We start from the raw sequence: 7,035 nt of genomic DNA on the forward strand, positions 1-7,035 counted from the left end.
ATAACAACTATACTTCCATGAAGTTGTTACAACAAGCAAACGCAAAGGACATTCTTGGGGGGGAGGGGAGAGAGGGAGGAGGGAGGGAGGTGTCGGTGACGGGCCATAATAATCATATACAGTGTATATTGACAAAATAAAAAAAAAAAAAAAAAGAAATAGTAATGGCCTGGGGAGTAAGGGCAGGGCCCAATGAGCATCTGCTATAGTGACACTTATTACTGAACAGTGTAACCCTTAGTTCTTGGTACTTCATTCAATAAATAATTGCAAATAGTTATTAAACTTCAACTATATACTAGGCAACCATAGATTATTAAACAACAGCATCTCATAAGTCCAAAGGGGGTGTCTGTAAAGTTAATAACAGAAGGGAAATGGCAGAGTAAAAGACTTAGTGCCAAATGGGATAATCATTCTCTCAATAATTAATAATTCACTTTGTTAAATGGAGCTGACGTTTATGAGGTATAACTAAAGTGATCATACTGGTTTTCTTCTGTGTCTTGGAAATTAATATAATTACTTACTAATACTTCATGCAAATATATTCACATTAACTTCCAATTTCTCAAATTACATACATATTCTATTTTACTTAATCATAATTTAATAAATATTTATGGAGCAGCTACTAAAAGCACAATGTTGCTTCAGACAGTGCAATCCAACCTTTTTCTAGGCTTCTCTGGGGAGATAAGGCATGCCATACACTCTCTGGGTGTGTATGTGTGTGTGTGCTGGTACTAAGGCAGTTAGCAGCTTGGATCATAGAGCCATACACAATGTAATTAGAAAATAAATTTTAAAAAGAATAGCAAAACCTCTTAAGTGTCTGGACACTAACAATACAAAATCCCTTGAGTTAAAAGTGTTAAGGAACATTACATAATACTTCGAATTGATTGAAAATGTTTTTGCTTGTTAAAATTATTGAGGCACAGATAATGCAGTACTTAGTAGAAAATTTATAGATTTAAATATATTTATCAGAAAATAAGAAAAGTTTAAAAATAAAATACGGTAAGATTTTAACTCAAAATTAAGTAAAAAAGAAATGAAATACTGTCCCCCCAAATAAGAAGAAAATATTTAAAATAATGGTAGAAATAAATGATAAAGGTAACAGAAAAACAAAGGCAAAAGGTTAGTCTTTGGAAATATTAATGATAGACCTCTGTTGAAACTGATCAAAATATGGAATGCAAAAAATAAAGAGTAGGAAAAAAAGCAAAAATAACTGCAGAAATGACAAATTTTAAAAGTTAAAAGAAAAGAATATGGGGATCCACAAACATAAATAAATTTTAGTGACTTAAAAATGAAATAATTTATCTCCAAAAAGAAACACATAGAGGTAGAACACTGCTATAGATTGGATGCCAACCTCACTAAAGCTTAAATTTCAACTGTAACTGTAGAGGCTGGGAAATTCTATTATGGTAATAGAAAGGTGGGGTCTTGAAGAGGTGATTAGATTGTAGGACCATGACATAGTAAATGGATTAAAAATGTGTCCAGGGGCGTGGTTCTGAGGGCTTTAAAAAGAAAAGCGCATGAGAGGTTAGACTCTCTCTGCTCTACCATTTTCTGCCATGTGAGACTCCTGCACTACTGTAAGCCACTACCAAAGAAGGCCTTCACCACAAGTGTTGTCTGGACGTTGGACTTCCCAGTGCCTGAAACTGTAAGCAATAAATTTCATTTTCTTTAAAAAATACCTAGTTCTGAGTATTTTGTTATAAGCAACAGAAACAGACTAATATAAATACTCTTTGCTTAATTCAATGGTCCAAGAATAGCATTCAAGATCTAGGTTCTTTCCCTCTTGCTGCTGTTCTATCCTCAGGGTTACAAGATGTACTAATTCATAAAAACTCCAGAAGTACAGGATAAATTGTTACAAAAAAAAGTAGAAAATGTCTAATAGGAAAAAATAGAAAATTTAAACAAACCAATAAGCAATAAAAAAGCAAAAGTGGAATATTTATTACTCCCACCATCCCTCACCCACCAAAGAGAAACCCAGCCCACATGGTTTTATGGTTCTTTGGAATGTAAAGAAAAAGTGAAATCTGCTCAGCTCATTTTATGAAGCTAGGGTAATTTTGATGCCAATATTTACAAGGGCATTACAAGAAAAAAATCATAGGCATGTTATGTAAAATCTCACAATTATATTTTAAAAGTTTATTATGAAATTAGAGTTTGCCAGGAATGCAAGGATGGTTCACCATCAGAAAGTATATTATTGCACCAATGCACTCATCATATAAAACAGAGTTTAAAAAAAAAGAGGAATTTTCTTATTAAAGGCAGAAAAAGCATTTAAATGCAAAATCTACTTATAATTTAAAATAATTTTTAAACTAGTAATGGGAGGATTCTTCCTGAACTTGATAAAAGCTATATATGAGAATCTATAGCAGAATATATACTTACAGGTAAATCAATAGATTAATATTAAGGCAAGGATACCCATTATCACTACTGCTGTTTAACATAGTGCAAAAATTCTGACCAAAGCTGTAAAAATACAACCTAAACATGAGGTATAAGATTTTGTACAAAAGAAATAAATGTGTCATTGTTTGCAGATAATATGATAACCTACCTAGAAGAACCAGTAGAATCAATAAAACAACTATTAGAATATATAAGAAATTTCATGAAATTGCCAGATATAATATAAAATTCCCAAATTATTGGTTTTTTTCTATAATAACAAATTAACCCAAAATTAAAATAAAAAGTAAAACAGCATTCACAATTGTTAGCAAACTATAAGATACATATGTATTTACAATGAATACACAGGATTTCATTGAAGAAAATTTTAAAAAGCTATTAAAAGAAAACAATGAAATCTGTCATAGAGAGACATTCCTTTTTTTTAGACTTTATGCTGTAAGAAGGTTAATTCTCTCCTCAAATAATTTTTAAATTCAACAAAATGCTAATCACAATTCTGACAGGATATTCTGAGAAACTTTATAAATCACATTCTAAAATTTGTACAGGAAAATCGTAGTCCATGAAAAGCTAACATTTTGGAAAAAAAAATTAAAGGCAGAAAAAAGATCCTTGCCTTGCTGGATCTCTTAAAAATTACTGGATGGAGATTATCCTGGAGCTGCTATTGTGGTAGTACTTAATCAAATTAAAAATAAATATACCCTTCTACCCATGCATATACAAAGGAAAGTAAAACAGTGACCTTCTAGCTTACATTTGGACCAATGCAACAACACAGAGCTCAGAAACAAAGATAGCACTCCAAATTAATAGGGAAAAAAATGGACTATTTAGTAAACGTTGCAGAGAAAAAGATCTTGGAATGTGGAGAAAAATAAAATCAAATGACTACACCACAGTCAAAGGTAGATTCCACAGAATTAAATATCTAAATGTGAAATACAAAACTATAAAGTTAATACAAAATAATTTAGGCAAATATACTTGTGAATTCAGGGTGGGGAAGGATTTAAGCAAAACTTCATAATGAAAAAACACAGAGAAAAATTGACTACTTTTTTAACTATGTCAAAATTAAGAAGTTCTGTTAAAAGAAAAATGTAATGGATAAATCTGACAGACAGTTGAGAGAATGGAAGAAGAAAAGTGCAGTGTCTAAAATCAAAAAGGGATTATAATATTCAAAGAATGACTAAAAAATCAACAAGAAAATAAAGGAACTTCAACTTAAAGGGGGAAAGGATATGAGCAAGGAATTCCCAGAATTCAAAAACTAAGTGACTAATAAACCTGTGATTAGGACTAGCGATAGCTTGTATGTTGCATTGTTGAAAATTAGAAACAGTCGGCCCTTCTTCCAGAGGGCTCTTGTTCCATGCTGGAGCACGCAGAGCACGGGCTGGATTTCAGCTCCCACATGCATTCTTGGCTGGGCACTCTTTTTTAAGTACATAGCATACATCCATCATCCTGGTCCTGCAGATAGAGATGCTCAGACTTTTGGGAATCAACAGAAATACGAATCAAAACAACAATAGGTTATCTCTGACCAACAGGTTAGCAGAGATTGGGACTGGATAATGCCAAATGTCGGCAGAAGCTTGTGGATGTAGGGACCCTTAAACATTACTGTAGGAGATTAGCCTGGAGCTGCCCTTATGGAAGTACTTAGTCAAATTAAAAATAAATATACTTTATTAGTCAGAGTAAACATATTCCTGAGTCACATAGGCCCACAAAAGGGCTTGCATGAGGATGTTCATTAAAGTATTGTCTATGATAGTGGAGGATTAGAGGCAATCTGCATGTCCATCACTGAATAATTCAGAAGTCATGTTGTGGATGGGAAATGTCATGCAACCATTAGAAACAAAGGAGGTGTATTCTTCTTACAAAAGGTATTTAAAATTGTTAAACTTTTAAAAGATGTGCTGAGTCAAACAAGTAAGAAATAAAACAATACAATTCACATGTACTAACGTTAATTAAATGCACACTTAGAAGGTCAAAATGCAATACACATAAAACACATCAGAATGGTTGCCTCATGGTGATGGAAAGGTGATGGGGGCAGAAAACTGGTGGGAAAGGTAATGAGAAATATCTAAATAAAACAATGGGTGGCCTTTCGAGTAACAATGTCAGTAACATGCTATGAACTAAGCATGTTTAATTTGACATTCTGCATCATATGTATAGATAAATACATATTGTGTATATATATGTGTGTGTGCATGTATGTGTATATGTATATATATAAACACATATATATGAGAGATCTTCAAAAAGTTCATGAAAAGATTTGCATTATCTTTTAATTCCATTTATCCACAAACTTTTTGAAGCATATGTGTATGTATACACACACACACACATACTTATGCAGAAAGTGATAAATGATGACAAGTAAATGAAAGTAATGTTGTAGGGGAGGCTGAAGATCCCCTCTACTCATCTTAGTTCTTAATTGGGATCTTCCACTGGGTCTAGGAACAAAATTGACACAAGACAGATTATCAGGAGAAAAGCATGCAAGTTTCATTTTTACATGTACATGGGTAAACTCACAAGAGAGTGAAGATCTAAGGAATGTCCCAAGCAGAAAGCTTTTATGCTTTTTAGATAAAGAACAATAAATTTGTGAAGAAATGACAGGACAGAGGGGTCTGGGCTGGGAGCTGTGAATTCTGGAGAAGTCACTAGGAGGTTCAGGGCAGTCAGGGTGATTTCAGTCAGTTTATTTCTATGGCTCCACTGTGGTGTGGATCCCCGGTCACTGGTGATAAGATTATCTTATATTGGTACAGGGAAGGCATCTTTGTCACAGGATTTTTTTGGCTTGTTACAGGAAAGAAAAGGCAGTTCAGATAGCCCTTCCTGCAGTGGCTGCTTCTCAAGTGCTTTCAGCTCGAAGTAATCAATATGCCCGATTGCCATATTTTGGGGTGACAAACCCTTTAACTCCTTCAGTGAACATGAGTTTTAGCTTGTGGTTATGCAGGAGGGCTGGGTATGTGTAGGCCTTTGAGGAAGGCATCACCGAGGAGGTACCACTTAGTTGATACTTGAGGGATGAGAAGAGATGGGCATGAGAAGAGCAGCGTGGGGCACCTGGTGAGACGACGACGTGGGAAGGTGCTTGACCTCTTTGAGAAGCTGTGATGAGAACAGGCAAGGGAGGGAAGGGAGGGCCAAATCTTCCACAGGTGTTGGAGAAGCTTAGATGTGTGTGTGAGTGTGATGGGTAACTATGGACTGACTTAAAAGGGGAAAGTCTCATGATCTGATGAACTATTGTGTTGCTATGTGAGAATGGACTAGAAAAGGACAGAGAGGAAGCAGAGAGACCAATTACTGAAGTGACTCTTCCAGTGGGTCAGAAGAAGGCCCCTTAAGCCAGGTGAGGGTTGTGGTGATGCAGAGAAATAAGGAGCTGTTGGAAGAACAGGTAAGGCTTGGACTAGAAAGACAGCCTAGAGGACAGAGAATTTGGGGGAAATAATAACTCTAGTCAAATGTTTAAAGCTTATCTAGACAACAATATAATTACTCTCTTACTCTAGAGACTATAAAAGGTTTCTGTTGTTCCAATCCTTTACGTAAGAATACCTGAGAACTGTCTAACAGTGAATTTCTGGATTCTCAGTGAAGTCATTTAATCCAAAACTATGTCTGAGTTTGTGGTGGAAGGGAATAAGCAAGTAAAATGTGAGATGCTTACATTGTTGCTAAAACCTAGGATAATGAAAACATTAAGATGACAGTGGTTGTGTACTTATAGTTGGAGTGAATGGATTCAAGGCTCGATATCTTCTTGAAGGAGCTGAACTTGAATTATTTTCTTAAAAAATAGCTTCAATTATTTTTATAGACATTCAACAAGGAAGAAAATAAAAATCACACTAAATTTCACTAATCAGGAATAGCAGTTTTAGTATTCTGGTGTAAATTATTCAAATACTTTATCAACATCTATCTGCTATCTAAGAAAATTTTTGTTGTATTTTTTTATACTGTTTTAAAGCATCCTGGTTCATTTAACAATATAATATAGATTCCTTTCCCATACCATTAAATATTATTCTACAATATAACTTGTTATGCTGTGGAGTATCCCATCATATAGACAATCCTTGGACATTTTATTTTGTGGATAATTTTGTTTGTTTGTTTGTTTGTTTATTATTTTAAATATTCTTGAGATACAAAGCTGATTGTCCCCACTCCTGCCCATAATGTGGGGGACAGATTTATATTGGGGACATACCCATTACCAGAAATTGCTTTTGTACCCTTTGTCCCCTTCCAATTATGCCCCAACCTTCCTCCCCCTCCCTCTTTCCCCTCAACTCCAATTTGTAGCCCTAGGAATGTTCCCTCCTTCTGTTGGATAATGGGACTACTGTGGTCTTTCTTTCCTACCTTCCTTTCTTTCTTAGCTCCCACATATGAGTGAGCACATGAGGTATTTATCCCTCTGTGCTTTGCTTGTTTCACTCAACATAAGTTTCTCTAGGTTCATCCATGTTGTTGCAAATGGGAGTATTCCATTCTTTTTTA

The sequence above is a fragment of the Galeopterus variegatus genome, unplaced genomic scaffold (assembly GCF_000696425.1).
Source record: "Galeopterus variegatus unplaced genomic scaffold, G_variegatus-3.0.2 Scaffold790, whole genome shotgun sequence".
Taxonomy (NCBI): Eukaryota; Metazoa; Chordata; class Mammalia; order Dermoptera; family Cynocephalidae; genus Galeopterus; species Galeopterus variegatus.